Source organism: Megalopta genalis, chromosome 1, assembly GCF_051020955.1.
Source record: "Megalopta genalis isolate 19385.01 chromosome 1, iyMegGena1_principal, whole genome shotgun sequence".
Lineage (NCBI taxonomy): Eukaryota > Metazoa > Arthropoda > Insecta > Hymenoptera > Halictidae > Megalopta > Megalopta genalis.
Window position 1 is genome coordinate 41,494,655 of NC_135013.1, and position 19,764 is coordinate 41,514,418.

The 19,764-nt window shown below is 32.7% G+C and overlaps 1 protein-coding gene and 1 non-coding gene across 5 annotated transcripts in view; one reads left to right on the top strand and one right to left on the bottom strand.

Moving 5' to 3' along the window:
* The window catches only part of LOC117218700 (cysteine-rich venom protein kaouthin-2), a 234,481-nt gene extending 234,062 nt beyond the window's left edge, over positions 1-419 (bottom strand). For all 4 annotated transcript variants that reach the window (XM_076527920.1, XM_076527917.1, XM_076527918.1 and 1 more), the window contains exon 1: positions 273-419. The gene's annotated coding sequence lies outside the window, so the exon portion shown is untranslated. The remainder of the gene's footprint in view (positions 1-272) is intronic.
* Positions 420-18,923: 18,504 nt separating this feature from the next.
* Positions 18,924-18,996, top strand: TRNAT-UGU (transfer RNA threonine (anticodon UGU)). Its single transcript has one exon. It is a non-coding gene; the product is annotated as a tRNA-Thr (tRNA).
* The last annotated feature ends 768 nt before the right edge of the window (positions 18,997-19,764 follow it).

Consider the following 19,764-nt stretch of genomic DNA (forward strand, 5'->3'; position numbering starts at 1 on the left):
ATGTTAAAAATTCGAAATTCTTAATAATAATTAGACTGCAAATATTTATGCAAATTCTCATTTTCATTACTTTTTTTCCAGACATCTGAAGAAGAAAAATATTTCTTACACTAACTAGACCATTCCTTGCGGTAAAGGTAGAGTAATAACATGAAATAAAAAATTGCATGAAAATGCATGAAGATCCACAGTCTAATAACAATGAATCGCAATGGAATCCAACAACAGTGAATTTATTTTCCGAAGTAATAGTTTAGTATCATTTTACTTACTCGTCACACTAAATAATTTTCACCAAATTCAATCTGCAATGTTTCAACGATACACAACGATCACAATGTTTTCACAATAAATACAGCACAGTCAATAAATGAACCATATATCGAATTTTAATGTATTGTACACATAGAAAATGATAACTGACCACTGACAATTCGCTGAGACTATCGTGTCTTTTATAGCCTACGGAAACGTTCGCGTTTCCCTCTACTGATGCTCAGCAATCAGTCAGGAACCTTGAGAAAAAGATATGGGGAAGAATATCGATAAGAAGAAAAGGATATCTTCTGGCGCAATCTACGACGTGCATAGCCGGATGTGCAGTAAAATAATATTTTCCTTCTTTTGAATTCGTTCTTGTTTCGTAGTACAGAAAACAAGTTCAAGTCGACATTTAAAATGAGAATTTGTTTGGCAATATTTTTATATAAATACATAATAAAGTACTTTTCATTCAAAAACTAGAAATTCTGTTAAAACAAGGAAGTAAACAACTGACAGTTTTTCACATTTATTATGTATTTAAAATAACCGAATAAGAAGTTTGTAATATGTAGATTGTGAACCTTTCTGCAAAATAAAAATTGTCTGCATTTGTTGTATAAAGCAGATTTAACTTCACCATTTTCATACCTTTTAGTATCGTTTAAGCTGGTCGTAAGAAGCACATTTTTGTCTACTGTTTCAAATCGCAATGCATGAAATCTGCAGTCAAGTAATGAGCTCTATTTTATAATAATTTTAAAAAATTTTAACGATTAATGGTACGATACATGAATACATGGCAAATAATATAACAAACAATAGAATACAATGAAACGTTAAATATATGAAACAATAAAATCATAATACAAGAAAATAATCAGTTTCGTCAGTTTTAATCGGTTCCTCTATTTCTATGGTTTTTTCTTAAAAAAATGTATTCCTGAAATATTGACAGAAGAAAACTTCCTTTTCATAAACAAATAAATTAGACAAACCAAACGTTAACAAATCTCGGCTACATTTTTATTACACATTTCCTAAAATGTCGGTTCAAATTTTGATTAAATATATAAAATATTTTATGGAATATTTATATTACAGATATATTAATCTATAATCTGGAGAATTTTATTCATCAATAATTACTACATTGAACGAAAAAAAAACGTGGAGAAATAAAAACTATATCTCCTTCTAGGTTCAGGTAATTAATGGAATCACAAACAACGACAGTTCTCACGCTTTACCATGTATTTTCAGACACGCGCGCATAGCTTGTTTCCATAGATAAAGAATTTGAATTTTCTATTGTTATCCAGAAGAGTCTAGTGGCTAGACGACGCACTATACAACGCGGAGATCGGTTAATTAAAAATGGTCGTTCCTTTACGCGGTCGTCATAAATTACGTGTAATTGGTTGATATTTCTCCTCTTCCCTTTCACGAGAAAACTATCGCCAGCTACACATCCTTGCAGACAAGTTTTATGAATTTTAATTTGTATCAAGTTCTTCGCAGCACCTTTCACGTAACATCATAATTGATTGACGAAGTAATCATGCTGACTACCGTGTCAACGTGAGTGTACTTAATTTTCTCGGTTTAAACATTGATTTCTATGCTGTGATATTGAATGTGTCAAAGACGTTCAGGAAGTGAATGAGGATTTGAAGACTGATCACTGGACAGCAAATGTTTATGCAATTTTAATTCGAGCTTGATATTAACCTTCGAACAACTGGTCCTTATTTATTTATCAATTTCTATTTATTAATTTTTTCTACACATTTTTTAATGTACTCTTTCTATATACAATTAGTTTTTCTATGGACGTAATAAGACCCAACATCTGAGCGTTAAGCAGAAACTTGTGACGAAGTCAAAATGATACTGGTACAACTAACTGTTTTTGATACAACTTTCTGTAAAAAATAGCACATTACTTTGGACCATTCAGAAGACAATCAGTGTAAGTTCACTTTGTCTTTAGAAATGAGTTACGCAGTGCAAACACATTTTTGTCGTAGGATCTTTCGGTCGATAAATCGATATAATTTCAATAAATTAAATGAATAAATCGATATATAATTCGATAAATAGATCGATATATTTTTATACATTAGGTGATGGATGCATCTCGAAATTCTCTATAAAAAAATTATGTGTCGAAAAATGATCAGTAAAGCAGATATTTTAACTTTAATTTTGTGGGCTTTTCACAGAGAACTGCATATTATATACATTAAGGTTTGCACAAATGGTAAATGTACATTCATCATTTTTCGACATACATATACATACACATACAAATGTAGAAAATGTCGAGCTGCATTAACAAATGTATACAAAACAATGAAATCCCCGAAAATTCTCGAGCTGCGAAAAAATTATTACACCATATTATAGGTCTCTCTGAACTGAACAACTTTCGTTAATAAAATTTAGCTGAGACACCCTGTACGCTAGTACATTTTTAGTAAAATACCTTCTAAAAAAATTAATTGGATTTAATCTGTTTTGTAATACCGGTAAGATTACGATAGTGTACTTCGATTGATTAAAATTGTTATTAAAAGTTACTTAATAAACTAGAGAATTTTATAAACTACATCTTACCGAACTAAAATAAACAACTATTGTTAACTGAATGATTTCTTGTGGTTAAAATAAATTATAAGTATTGCTCGTTTTTATTAATTCGCACGACTGTTTGTATTTCAGAAACTTGCATATCACCATAAATAATAGAGATATTTAGACGAGCTCCTTTGGCTGAGTCATCCTGTGTAAGTGTACAAAGTCTCAGCAAAATCCACTCTCCTTGTTAGCGTTAATCAGTTAATTGAATCCTAAATGACTGCTATATAACGTCACCGGTCATTTCGTTCGTCTGACCATAGTCGGATCGTTCCACTAATCGACGTCCGATTAAACGCTCGGCATCCAAGTTCTGTTCTAGTTAACAATTCGAAGTACTTAGTCGCATACCGCGGCAAATTCGAGTCCATTAATTTTCCGCGAACTAACGTTGAAACTTGTAAATACATCGTGGACACCGTCGACCCGGTGAACGTAGTTGTCAATTACAACCTTGTTCCCCGTCCACAAGACGGGGATGAAAAGACGGCGAGGAGAAAAACTATGGGAACGGGCTACACGTCCGGAGAAGCTGGGAAGCAGAAGGTCTCGATACCTGCTATCTTAACTAATCTTAACTTGCCGGAAACTTCGTAACCAATCCCATAGGAACTCGGAGCCCGACTTCGCTAACATAGGAACCGTTACCGGCCGGTACAGGACTTCAAATTCAATCAGTAATCAAACTACTGGCCAATACAATAATCTGCCGCACGATAAAGTGAACCAATGGAACGTGGCCTCGATTGAAATTCGAATTTGATCGTCCGCAGGTATTGATTATTTTTAGGTAAATTAAATTATCATTTCGATGATATAAAACATAAAATCGCGTTGCTACGACGACATAAGTTAATTGGGGGTGCTGTAGCGGAGCTATGCCGGCCGGGAAAGTTAAGCTAGGTGTGAACGATATCTAGTATACACGGTGGTTCGCGCGTCTAAACGCGCTTCCACCTAAGTATCTCTTCCTAAATGAATTTTTCATTTATCTCTAAAAGAATTCGGAAACTTTACACATTGAAATACACCTTGAGATGGTTTCCTCCCTTAATAGTACGAAAATTATACTGAATTAATTAATAATCAATTAATTCTATGAAAATTCTGCTTAATTAATTAATAATAGTTAACTAATATTATGAAAATTTTGCTTAATTAATTAATAATTAACTATTGGCATGAAAAATCTACTCAAGTAATTAATAGTTAACTGATATTATTAAAAATTCTGCTTAAGTAATTAATAGTTAACTATTACTTACTAACTTTAACTTTACTATTACTATGAAATATCTACTTGATTGATTAGTAGTTAACTAATAGTGTGAACACATTACACTGAACGAATTAAGAATTAACTAAACTATGCAAACTTTACTGAATTAATTAATAATTTAACTAATATTAAAAGTTCTACTTAATTAATAAATAGTTAACTAAGACTATGAACATTATCCTGAATTAATTAATAGTTAAGTAATAATATGAACATTATACTAAACAAAGTAAAAATTAACTAATATCATGAAAACTTCGCTGAATTAATTAATAATTAACTAATACTATGGAAATTCTTCCGAATCAGTTAATAATTAAATAACGGCATTAAATCAACGACGTCCGAAAAATTATGTTGCCATTCGCAATTGTTCGTACCGAGAACACTTTTATCGACGTTTAATGTAAAGCGACACGATGAAAATGTTCGACGTACAAAAATATCATAATTCAAGTAAATTTGTTGCAATTTGTTAGTTGACGTCGTACTATCGATCTTATTTCAGGCGAGCAATTATTCCGTGTACGTTCGAACTGGCCATTTGCTCGTTTACGCGCGTACATTTATCGCAAATACGAAGCTCGATAGAAATATATTTGGATCAACTCATCTGGGATACATAAATCAACGTGTACATTGGTTACATGCTCCAAAGCCGACTGGCAAAAGTTTGAAACACGAGCCAGACGGGTCCGGTGATATCGACTTTACGTCTTTGTGCATTTCTCGCCAAAAATATTCTGTTCTAAAGGATGACTGAGAAGCGTGCTCTTAAATGGTCTGCCTAATTAGTTCAGAAAAATAACAATATCGAAATATCTCCGCATTGTTTAGCCGTCAACGAGAGATATCTGAATTTAACACTGCATCTTGTGATGGTTTTAAAAAGATATGAGACTACGGATCAAAAAAATTAGATAGTTAAATAAATAGTTTAAAAAATCTGAAAAAATTCTGTTAATACTTATATGTTTCACTTAAGAGAATTCCTATCGAATTTCTAATTCTTATCATCAAGAATTCTTATAAAAGTGTTCTTATGGAACAAATATATTCTAGAATTTATATAATAAAAGTTCCCCGAAAACAAATTATTTTAGAACACTTATTAAAAAAAGTTTTACAATATAAATAGAATTACTCATGGAAAAGACAGGAAAATCGTAATTATAGGTACATCACGTGATTAATATGAACATAATAATTTGAACATAAATATGTGAATATTCTATTATTCAAAAAATTCTAAGTGGCCTTCAAATATCGATAAAAAAGTAATATCGAGAAAAATTAATTATATCAGCGTATGTCTCATTCCGTATACTTCAACTTTCGTTTCAAACATTTTTCTACAGAAGAAACGGTTTTCGAGTAATTTAGATGGCAAATCTTAGTTGACCACCCTCTATATTTATAGCTTAACAAATTAAATAGAGAATTAGAAATATCGTGGAGTTAATAAATATGCGACGAGAAGATCATCGAACAAATAAACTTACATCGTCAAAAACATGTCGTGTACAGATGAAGCAATAAATAAATAAAAAATGCTTCAACGATATTGAGATGAAAAATTTTAATCATAGTACAATATTTGATACTAGACCACAGATGTTTACTGGAAGAAAGTCAAATAAAGAATAATTTTGTTCACTATTACAATAAATTTCGTAGATAAAAGAAATCCTGCAAGTGTGTTGGTTTCTATTGAACATTGTGTTTTACTGGTTTTGGAAAGGTTTCATCGTGAATATAAAGAAGACATTTCACGATGTAAAGGTTTCAAAAACTACAGCAGATCCGGATAGTACCCACACAGTCGTCCATCGACGAATCACGTACGCGAGAAGGTGAAGTGCACATCCGACGAGGAGGTGAGTATGTAAATTGGAAATGGGCGTTACTCGGATCCATGTGAACGTGAGATGTATATAAATTCGTAATGCTTCAACGCCTACATATCTCACAGTGGAGCAACTAATTGCAGGATGGAAAAAAAGTTCTAGGATAAAATAGGTATAAGTTGGCAGAAGTGATCCGTAAGCGGAAACGAATAATTGAATACGAAACCTACTACGATCAAAGTAACTGGTTTCTTATTTTATAATTCCACAAGTTTTAAAGACTTTTCATCGGAAACGCCTGTGAATAGATTACATTACTACAGCAAGATTTTTAATAATTGCTTAACAAAATCTGAATGAATTCGAGATTATTTTATGAATTAATTCACACAGTTTAGTGTGAAGGGTTATGCATGAATTTTTAATAAATATAGACATTTCAATTGTTACTCGAAACAAATTATTACATAATTTTGTATTATATTAATGCATGTGTAAAGTGATTTTCAGAGAGCTGTCTCACTTTTTAATATTTTTGTAAGTGTAATATATAGAATTATAAAATTATAGTTGTAGAATTGCAGAATTATAGAATTATAGAATTAAAATATCGTATTACTTTTCTTTTATCAAAATATTGTATTATTTATTATTTTACTTGAAGATATATGTAGAATAACATTAACAAATTGTTTAAAAGAATTTGTTCACTGTTCACATCGATCAAGATTAGAATTCTGAGCCTAGATTTGATAAAATATATATAATTGTGTTTATATACTTGTATTATTCATTGCTATACTAGGACTTTTATTTAATATTATACAAAATTGTTCACACTTTTTATTTCAAACTACAACACCGACATAGGTATTTCTTTTTAACAACGCAATTGCCAAGGAGGTAATTGCATTCTCATTGTTTTTCAGTACGATCTGGACAGCATTCTACGTAAATAAAATACAACATGTTGTATTGTCTTGTCCAACTTGGTCAATTAATTCGACTGACTAACAACAACGACGCAACAGTTTAATTCCCCTTAGCATCGCAACACCACTGGCAGTTTTATATGGTTGATTACACTTGATAGTACGCCATAGTTACGTAAGAATCTCTTCAGCTTAACATAACAAAAGCGACAAGCGCGGCAGCATTACCTCGCCACGATAATTAAGTAATCAATATACCAGATGATTACTCCAGAAAGAAAAAAATGGCGAATCGATTGATTAATTGCACAGCACGCGCGAAACATACAAACACTACCCCAACATTCCATCGAATGCTATAAATAATAATTCTTCGCGTTATGCACGTGATTTAAGGTAATCCAACCGACAAACGATTTCAATTAAAACAGTACATCTCTTCGCTATTAATATTTATAGAATAATTAGTACGTCTGATGTACGTTTCATAAATCATAAAATTGAATACGATATTATATTATATTATACCATATGATATTCTACTGAGCAATCTTTAAAAGAAAGAAATATGTATACATAACATTTTAGTCAACAAATTTTGATTTCTTCGATTCTTAATTATTTACTTTAAAAAAACGTGCATACTTGCTCTCAAAAAGTAGAAACAGTGAATGACAACCAAGCCTAACATTTTTAAAAGTGAAACGTATTGTACAAGGTTTTATATATTATTGTCTAGTTATGTTATAATTTATGAAATATATATTCTGTATACATTAAAAAAGACAATTTTGTGTTTTCAATGCGTCTGTAAACTGTTCAGCTCGTAACATTTTCAAGGAGGTGCATGTGCAGTAATTATTCGAGCCTTGCGTCTCGTTTTTATAGTTGTTAACAATCGGTAATTATAAAAACGAGCCACAAGACTCGAATGATCGTATATCCTTTTCCTAAATTGTCCATTATTGTGCGCAATCTGAGCGCAAATTAGGAAGAAATTACTGTATTTCCTTCCCCACCTGCTGTATTATGAAAAAACATGTTACAACAACGATACATGGCAAAAGTGAGAGCTTCAAGCTTCAGAACGAGTTCCGGTTTATTGTTGTAATACTTTTTTTAACGTTATACGATTTTAATTAGAACCCACCCATTATGTACAATGAAGTTATTAATTCTAATTCGAATCGTAATTTATCTTGGTCAAATCGAAATTTTCATTTCAATTTCTATCGACATTATCATTTTATATTGCAGTAGTTATTTTGCAACATATGTTATTATTTCATACATTAGTTCTGTTTCGTTGCAGAAGTTACTTCGTAAAATATGTCATTATTTCATAAATTCATTCGTTCTTGTTGCAGTAATTATTTTACAAAATATGTTAATATTTCATACAACAACGGTTACTTTACAAAATGTTGATTTTGGATAAAAATCCAACATCTGATCACGCGGAAGTTGCTTCACAGTTATAAAGTAGACACAAAGCGAGATTTTAAAACAACATTTTGCCATTACTCGCATCCTCTGTCGAATAAAACGTCTCGAATCGACCCAAGGATCGTACGCGGGTTGAAATTACTCGAAAAAGAAAGAATATTTAAATTGCAAAGTGGCGCGGGAAGAGCGCCTCAATTTTCATTAGGCATTGTCGTTACGCGATTGGACGTGTCACGCGTGGCATCTTCGAGTCAGCTGAACCATTTCTGCATAGAAAGCGGTAACATGTTCCCACTGATCCATAGCCGACGCAGCCGCGGCGGTCTATCTGGGACGAAGATCGCGTGGAAGAAGCTGGAAGAATGGGACAGTGGTCCTAGATCACTTCTGGCGCACGGCACCATAGAAGAAGCCATCCGTTAAAGTTTATATTCCACACTCGACGCTTCCTACGCCACCGGAACTGCAGTGTTCTTGACGATATACGTACAGCTGCCGTAAGTCACGTGCCGCAAGGCACGACTACCATTTTCTGCCCGCCTTTCTGCGTATTTCAACGGCGCGGCGCGGCGCGGCGGCTGCCCACCCCCTTCATGCGAGAAACGAACCTAGTTAATATACATTAACCTCCCGCCCTGCCACCTTACGACAATTGTAAATTCTGTGATGTGTCACACGATTTCACTCTCGAGATATTATCACTTAAATCATCCGATCACCAATGTTTCATATTAATAACGTTTCGAATTTCATTATTTTTTCGAGCCAATCGAATTTGTTTTTTATGATTTGTTTCCTAATAAGTAGGTAAATCTTATATTCTACGGCTTAATTAATAAAAAAAACTCCTATTTTCTGAAATTGTGACCTGCGGCGTTTCTCCGAAACAGAATCGGTCATCCACCCTTGGACGAGCTATCGTTAGAACGCGGATTTTTATGGAAAATAAAAATGGTCTGCATTCGTTGCAAGCTGCGGGAGCAGTACAGATATTTGTTTCTTTTTAAATTCCTTAAATGTGTTTCCTGATATATATTTGATCTACTCGTTTTTGTCATAAGTGTATAATATCCGCAGTCTAGATATCGCATACCGGCACGATCAATTCCGGCCGATGATATTGTTAACGCGCGATTCTGCAGTGATGCAACAGGACGTGCTCCATGCTTATTTAATGTTGTCTTATAAATACACTGCAGATCCCAGTGCGAGATAAAACTTTCCTGCATCGATTGCAAGAGACAGGAACTGCATAATCAATGCTTTATTCCTGCCTTGAATCATTTTAACGAGTTGCAAATCGACTGCAATTTTATGCATTTTTGATCGAAATGACTGGGTGAAATATTAACGCGTTGAAGGAGTATTCTAGACTGAATCTTAGAAAAAATAGATTGCTTTATATCTTTTTTAAGAATATAGGTTTAAAAATTCGTCTACAAAACCTCTCTTATGCTCGAATTTCATAATATAAATATTACTAAATAAAACTTGAAATGTATCTCTCCCGTTCATTGCATTGTGTTCAGTGAAAATGTATACTGAGTTCTTGTAACGTGAGGAACACACTACAAAATGCATAGCACCGAATGGAATCAGAAATAATAGACAAATTAATAAAACGGATGCCGAAGTAATTAAAAAACGCAGTAAATATATAGTCGAAAAGAAAATTTAATTTTCTGTTATAAAATTGACGTTATTTTTATTAGAACGTAATATATGTATGTACTTGTTACAGTTTAATACAATTAACTTTAAAGTAAATGGAAGAAATTATAACAATTTCCTGCCGGTTTCTCAAATTTATTGAATTTTCTGTGAGTGTCCTAATACTTTTAGAGAGGAGTGTAAATCAGAAAAATCTTCCGAGTATGAAGGGTTAAAAAATGTATAAGTTTCTATTTCTTTAGTATCTTTTAATATATCTCTTAATATTTTTATAATTTCTATTTCTTTAAATAATAGATTATAACAATAATAACGTATGAAATATATTTTGATCATTATTTACTGTTAAAGTCGAGAGTGAAGGAATAAAGCACTCTCGTGATCTATTAAAATTCCTAGTTGCCTATAAGTGTTCTAAAGCTGTATAAGTTGGAAGGAACTTGCGAAGTTTAGGCAGCTAATGGAACACTCTGATTCACCTGCTCCATTTCCCGTTAAAGAACCCCTGCCAATGACGGCAAATGGACGTGGTTCTAAAACCACGGAACAGTTTAATTTAAATTACAGCATCAAAGGATGAGAATCCGGCCCCGTGTTCTTTCTGGCGACGGATAAGAAACAAGGAACTCGCCGGAGAAACATTCATACAGAAAAAGCAATTAGTATCTGTCCGATCTCTCTCTTTCTGCGTCCGACAACGGCTGCTCCGTGCACGCCGCGCGACTGAGTTATACAGACAAATTGCAATCGATATGAAGTCGTCGCTCGACAAGTACACCATGGAAGTGCTCTGCAAGCCACATCGTTCAGAGAAAGAAAATCTCCGTGAGCAACTTGCGGGTGACATCTATTTCAAACAATCACGACTTACGTTCGAATGATTTTAGCCTGTTTTTCAGAGAAGATCTGACATGGCGATAATCAATTAGACTGCGGCTTTTGTGACAGAGAATTGTACACTCGCCGCGTGAAGTATGTTGACGACGTTTCAAACGGTATAACTTTTTCAAAATTCGTCCAAATAACTTGAATTCTTTTTAGATGACAGAGAGACTAGTTTCCTAGACAATATAATATCTTTTCTAATAAGAAATATCAGTGAAATATCACTGTTACTTGGAATGCCAAAAAGAAATAAAAAAGCTCACGTTACTTAACTTTTTTTTATCCGAGCCTATAACGAAAATTTAAAAAATGCGATATAGGCAATCTAATGAAGAAACTATTGTATATATTACATCCACATGTAACCGTACAAAATGTAATCCCACAGATGATCGCTGATTGCTATTAAGCAGATGCGACAATAAATAGATTAACTAAAACAAAAAATTTCTAACCCACCCATGTGTCACATTCCATCTACTAACTTTAAGATGACCTATGTAGATCTATCTAAACTCTGTTCGCTCTAAAAGATAATTAACGACCGTGAATAAAACATGCCCGAGTGATCCACAAGTTCCACATCCGACGATGCGCCCGATTACGGTCGTTCCAAACGCCGCGTGCAGAGGATCGGTAGAAAAAGTTAATAAACGGTTGCGAAGTTCGGTGGAGGACGTTCGAGGTAAATCAGAATATCGCGATAGCTGTGAGAAAACATCGAAGCCTAGGTAGATCGCTGGTACCTCGATAATCTGAACAGGCGAAGTTACATGCACGAAATAGCTGGCCCGGCGGTCGGCAGGACAAGGAAATTCCCGCAGCAGTTCGTGTGCGGTGTCTCGACCGATAATTAGGTATCGATTTCCACGTGCCCGTAGAATGCCTGCAATAATCGACTTCGCACGTTCCACTATCTCTCCCCTGTTGACCGTGCTACTCGGAATCGAGCTATTTGCTGCGTTTTTCGATGCACTCCGGGGCCTGCCACTCATGGAACTCGCCCTATCCCCAACATCCATTAATCATGAAACACGGCCACGGGATTGGGGAGGATCACGGAAATGAGGCAAAAATACCGTGAAAGAGGCCGCGCATAATTCACCGCGTCGAATTCCCGTCCGGAAAATAACCTCCAAGGAAACGATTTGTAGCGCAATCACGGATTATCGCACGGCGTCCGACCGGACGTCGAATTAACACCGGTTTCTCGTAATTATCCCCGACGCACGCTGGTACGAATCAGCAATCTTGGTGGGAAAAGGTCATGTCAGGAAGTAGATTACATCTTCGATTAATTTTTGCTCGAAAATGTTTATCGAGTCAAGCATGAAAATCATTGCACAAAAACTTGGAATCGTAACATGATGAAATTATATGTTTGTTTGTATTATAAAGAACGTTGTATGAGAAAAACCAGTAATTGTTTTTGTACGTTTATTTATTATGAACTATATTGTGCATCAATATAAAAATTTGTTTATCGATGCATTTTACAAGGAGTTCCGGAGAGCTATGTAAAACTAATTTATGACACCATTTAGTTCACTTTAGAAATGAAGAAACAAAATTTAACTACTAATATCTGCTAACCTGCTCGTCGCAACATTTTATAGAGACCTTCGAGCCATGCCGCCACGATATACGCCACGATTAACTGATAGCGACTTCAAATTAATCCTTTGCACTGGAAGCCATTTTATAAATGTAAATATAAAATAATTTTTTTGACTTATGGTATTTCCATCTTATATGACATTTTGTATGCATATGATATGAAGTATTGTGACTCATACAACGGCTTCACTTTTAGTAATTTCTTCAATCTAAACTTCGATAATACAAATATGATCTTAGAACGTGATATAACAATTTCAGGGCCGCCACTCAAGTGCAAAGGTCTAAGTGTAAAATATAATTACAAGACAAGTATAATTTTATCATAGAAAGATTCACAATTGTTGTGATAATTGCAATATCCCATTCATGGCAGTTCTCCGCTATTCAGAATATCTCATTCTAAAGTTCCGCGGTCCATAGATTGCAATAGTTTTGTATAGGCAGCACTGCACTGAGTTATAGAGTTGAGCATTATTCGGATTGTTTCGAATAAATATTTATCTAAGATAATTAGCTGAATGAATTCTATCTAGCTGAATATTTTATTCCAATAACAATTGTTCATTATCCGTCATAAATAATTATAATACATCTTTTTATCCAAATAATTTTTTATGTAGAATATCACAATTTCATTTAAAAATTCCGTACTTCGAAAATGCTAAAATATTCGGACATCTTTTAAAACGAAATAATTCTTTCAAAATTGGATCAAATGTCTTGAACTTTGTCAAGATGTTGGAGGGACTAATTTATTAGACAGTGTCTAAACTTGCAGAAATTGTAATTGGTTGGAATAACAAAGAAAATAATGTTTTTGAATTTTTCAGCAGAACCTGGATCGAAAATTTAAACGATACATTTTATAGGTCTCTATTACTTATACAGGATATCCCAAAATTATTATACAAGCAAGGAATCAGCTGTTTCTAAAGGCATTTAGAGTAACTTTTTCCTTAGCGAAAATGTAAGCCGCGGCTTCGTTTACGAGTTATTAACGAAAAACAGTGACCAATGAGAGGCGAGATCAGCTGACGCGAGGCCAGACGAACGATCGGAACTAGCCCACTTCCGTTCATTAGCTCGACCGCTTCTGTTGAATTGATCTCGCTTCTCATTGGTCAGTGTTTTTCATTAATAACTCGTAAATGAAGCCGCAGATTGCATTTTCACTAAGGAAAAAGTTAATCCAAATGACCTCTGGAACCCCTCATTTCCCACTTGTACAATAATTTTGGAACGTCGAAATCAGAAACAACCAATTGCAATTTGTACAAAATATTATTCAGGAGTTGTTTAGTAAACTGATCTCCCCAACATCTCAAAAGAAAAAATTTTAATCATTTGGTTCAATTCTTAAAAAGATAGTTTAGTAATTGACTGTACGCAATTCAAAACTATAAAATACAATCGACAAAAGAAATTTAGAATGCCATATATTCAATTAGTTTGCAATACAATGACACGGATCACTGCACACGAAGCTTCGTTGCATCCTCGATCCATGAGGAAAATTGCCGTTCTAAACGTAATTTGGCTTTTGATCTGACAAGTAGAACAATTACTCCCGAAGACGTTTAACTCCTCGTATCTCAGCCGAAGGAAATGTGTGTACGTGCGTCGATAGTACATGTCGTTCCTTCCGTTACAAGCAGTCAATGATTCGCAATTATGTAACTCGCTACGCAGCTGTTAGGCACAATCCGGTGATCTGTTCCGTGAAGCTGCGAAACATGCTTGTTACGTATGTAACAGCAAACACACTTGACCATGCAATTAATCCAAACTGTTATTGTCATCCTCCACGTTGTATGACACATACCGATCCTCGCAGCGCCGATTATGGTCTTGCAATCGTGTAAACACATCGTACCGGAGGACGTATCAAGTTGACCATTTAATTTACTTTAGAACTAATTTGGCTATGGTTATAAAACCGAGCCCGAATACCACATCGAGGTTCAGGCTAGTTTTGTTCGAATCTATTTGAAAGCTCGAGTAAATAAAATAATTTATTAAAGTAATGGTATTCAACGAAGAAATGATAATTTTTGTTAGAAAATTGTTCTAAAGATGTACATACATGCATTGTTTGAACAATAGAGTAATTTTATTTTTGCAGGATTCGCACAGCGTAGAATATTTATGACAAAAGAAGTGTTATAAATAAGTTTAAAGCATCGTTTGCTTTAGTTGAGAGAAATTAATAATATAAAAGGAAATTAACTGTAATTGATCAAGCATATAAATTGTGAAAGTTTATGCAATTTTTCACTATTGAACGATGTTGTTTTCATAAATTGCCTTAAAATTAGCTTTGAATAAACTGGGAATAAAGAATTCTATTGAACTGTTTTTAAGCCGAGCAATCATTCAAAGATTTTCATGCATAAAAATAAATATAATAAATATAAATATAATCTAAATATAATAAATAATAGATATAGTACAGCTAATTTTTTTGCACACTAAATGTATTCAAAGTGTTTATGTCTTATTCTATTTCTATATATAGAATGTTTAGTAAATACTATTATTTCCTTATGTTTGTACAACTATATATTTCATCGAAAGTACTATGGAACACGATTCCTTGATAATTAAATAATTCCGTAATGAATGTGGACGTTGGAAAGAGAAACCGATACGAGATAGAACTAAATTCATGGATCAGTCAAGCAAGAAATTCTACAGCCACGTATAATAGACCGACCCGGGATGAATGAAATGCTAATTAGTCTGCGATCGAGCGTTCTACATGCAATATGAAAAAGCTTTTAAGGCGAAAGTGATAAAGCAAAAGGGGAGAAAATGGAAAAACTTGATGTTCAATCATTCTCTCCTTTCAAAAAATACCTACTTCCCTTATCGAGTTGCATATATGAAAAATTATTATTACTAAATTATTACTTGTATCGATTTCACTCGCACTACTTTTATCATATTTTAAAGACAATGAAACCCACGATTAGATACCTTTCGTATGTTATTCAAAAAATATAAGTTATAAAGTATTTTAAATAATCATTTGTTACCTTATCTTAGATAAGTAAAAGCTAGTTGCACTTTACAGAGAAATGTAAAACGATAGATATTACTACATTGTGGATTTCACGTATTTATTATATAAATTAATAGAAGAGAAACACAAAACAATAAAAATATTGGGAGTATTTGAAAATATTGTTATGTTGCTTTCAACCTATTGAATCTATTAATAGAGACAATAATTAAGAACTATGTCTAACCGTGGTGGGCAATTGTTATTTTGCATAGACCCGCAGTCTAGACATTGCTATAAAAATATGATAGGAAATTGTGACACCGTGAACAATATAAATTACCTTCTGCAACGTTTCTTATTTCTCCTTGATTTTTCTAGAATTTATTACTAAATTCTCATTTCCATACGTCAATTTACAAAAAATCGAATCAAAGTAAAGTTTATTTGGGAATAATGCAAACAATTAATTTTACTTTCGATTTGAAGATTTTCTGTTTAGAACATTATACCGACTCATAGTTATTTTAACAGTTATTCATTTTATTTAACTATTTATAATTATTTTAATAGCTATTTTAAAGCTTAGGTTCTGGTTTCGAAGTCAACAAAAATTTTCATTGCTATAAAATTACTGTGCACGGATTTCTGTGCACCGGAGAGATTATCAAACAGCCGGCCGCAATATTATCGGTCTCCTTTTTCGCAATTCGCTTTTAACTGGCGCAATTCAGTGGAGAACTTCACCGAATTCCTATTATTTATGCGGAAACTGCGAAACTTCTGTATCCTTAGCGCACCGGCCCGGCTAGAAACGTGAATTTACATTCGAAACATCTGCGGCTGGTTTTTCTGGAGATCGTTACAATTAACTTCTAATTGTAAGAGCAGGCAGCGGCAGATGTCTGTTCTTCGACGCGGAAGAAGCCAACCGGAGTTCGCAAATGCCGATTAGCACCAGAAATTTCGAGGAAAAGGGAGATCGTTTCACGCATAATTTCTTGGCGATATCGGCCCATGAAACCACGACTGTTCCACGAACCAATGCCACAGAAACCGGAATCACCCCGATAGTCGGTGGATTAAACGTTTGCCTAAATGCCGTGCTGAGTACCGCCATTTTGACTGATTTTTATTTTCTAACAGTACTGAGCGTTCGGCAAAAGTGCACTCCTAACTGGATATTAAAACCAGCGTAGAAACCATGATAATCTAAAGTTTTTTAATCTTTTCGAACCTTGTTATTGTCGTAATTTACAAATGAGAGCTGAATTTTATTCCTATTTTTGCAGAGCAAATTCATTAAAATCTCTAGAACATAGTAAATTGTTATATTTGCGATTATGCAGAATGTAGAGCATAAAAAAACATTCTTTCATTCTAATCACGAAATTGCAAATGTTTATGAAAAATAAAAATTTTTTACATCCATTATAAGAAATAGTAATTAAAAAATTATACACAATGTAACAATTTAGTCAAATTCTTCTGATATTTTGATTATTTCGTACTACACCTATTCATTTTTTTTTCCATAAATGCAGTGTACTAATCATCTTAGATAGGTATATAATTAGACAATTAGGTATTAATTATTAGACATTTATGATGTTTTTAAGTATGAAAAATTCAAGGAAATGTGCATACGAACAAAAGGTTATTGTGTTGTTATTCTATGGTCACTACAAAGAAATTTCTAAAATTTATCTGGCACTTAATTTGCAAATTACTAAAGTACCTTTGTGATTTCACCTGTGAAAGAAGCCAATTAAAACACAGAAATAATTACCTTTTTAACGTTTCAGCATTATTATAGATTTAGTTTCCGAATCTGTGAATTTAGAGATACATAACATTTATGGAAATGCAATAGAATGATGATTTTAATATAATATAATTAAATTGTATATTAAACCTATTAATCATTATGTTTGCAATCCCTGCATATGCAAACCTATGTATAGCACTGTAACTTGTTCAAATCAATTTAATTGGACTCGTTGCGGTATAATACTCGTGATGTTTCATGTATGTAGCCATCAGTTATAATGCTAACACGATATCGTATAGTAATTTCCGCTAGAACAGATTATTAAAGCAGTTTATCGACTGTTTTTAAAATATTCTTGTATACAACAAATTGTTAAATTAGAATATGTTCTATGGTACATTGTTCGATGAAGAATGGAATTATTTATTTCCGAGAAATTAACAATAACTGACTATCAAAAATATTGATTATAAACCCTTATTCATCCTCTATAAATCTAAACTCTTATCATAGTGATGATAATATTTGAGAATTTAACATTTCCTAAACACTGCGGATCACAAAATCAGAAACCTTTTGACCTTTCAATCGATTTCGATAAAATTTTCACAATGCATATAAATCACTGAGAACTTAAAAGACGCATTCTTCAAATTTTTGTTATAGGCTCATGTCAAATAAAAAAAGTGAATGAAACGTATGTCCCTTTATCTTTTTTTGTCACTCCAACTAATCGCAATTTTTGGAAAACAGTTTTAGACATTGTCTAAGAAACAGTGAACGAAAGTGAACGAATAATTTCGTGGCTGTACATAAACAAAGCGTGTTGGCTTGATTAGCTTGTATAAAACAGCTAGGGGTTTATATAAAACTTCGTCAGTTTTGCAAAATATGAAAATATCAACAGAAAGTATGGAAATTACCATTTACAATTCCTTATTCGTGACAGTGAGTTGGGGTGACGGACTGTTTTGCATAAAGAGTTCCTTTCATTATGCTTTTAGTGTCAGTAAAAGAATAATCCTCTTATTTCAAACATCATTTTTAAGCGACGTAATAAATGGAATGAGTTTAATAACTCCAGCATCCTAAAAAATCAGAAAAATTATAACAGTCGTAACTTTGAACGCAGAGGGAGAAATACTTGAATTTATCAAGTATAAAACAAATGTAATGAAAAATACACTATAAAAAGCGGAATAAATTATTTATGCTCACTGCTGTTGAAATATTCATCAGAAAAAAACGTGTTTCATTGAAACATTTCTATTATTCAAGGAAATAAATGGTTCATTATAATCAATAATTATTTGAAAAGAGGATATTTGATAAAATCGAACTGAAAAATATACACACAAATAATGACAAATGATAATTCAGAAAGCGATTTGGAGACAATTTGAGATCAAGAAAATTAGAAATAATTAATTTTTCTTTTGCAGAAATAATAATGCAACGTCGGAATATGAATTGTTGACAGTAGTTTTTAATTTTAAAAAGAGCATTTTTATGTGGAAAAAGTTAAGCAACGGATACATCTGGACCTGCAAAAGAAAAAAAAACCTCAATAGCCTCCATAGCTCAGGGGTTAGAGCACTGGTCTTGTAAACCGGGGGTCGAGAGTTCAAATCTCTCTGGAGGCAAATTTTTTTTCACGACCATCCCTTTTCGTACTTTTAATGATATGTACTCTCAACCAGATACGCCTCGTGATAAAGGAACGATAAAAACTGAAATTATTCATAAAATAATAAATAAAAATACGCCTCTCTGTGACGAGTCGTTCTCGTAAATTTTTAGTCATAGTATCTCTGATGTATAATTCCCAACGTTTATGCCAATTGTGCTCTTCGTGTCCCTAGCACTGAAACCAGCTGTCATTAGTATAATATGAATATATAACATATATATGACATTATATAAAATATGTATGTATATGATAAATATAATATAAAAATACAGATATAAAGTTTTAAGAGTTCTTTCATAGAAAATGCGATCTCTACCAAATATTTTACTGCATTTTAATTAGTTATATCGCTCATACAAATTTAATTCTTCTGTCGCTAAGCTTATAAATTTTATATTGTTGCATAATATCAAATAGGTTGATATAAAAATCCAATTTTTATTATAAATTTATATATGAAAGTATTTTTTATTACAAATTTATATATGAAACTAATCTTTATTTTTTATATATGAAACTAACTTTTATTATAAATTTATTTTATATTCTTAAATAATTACATATATAAAATTTTTATCAAATTTTATAAAAATTTAATTTCCTCATGAAGCTTACAAAAATCTTATATTTTTACATAATATTATATAAAATTATACAAAGTCCTAATTTTCATTATAAACTTATATAAAAATCAGTTTCATATGTAAATTTATAATTATAA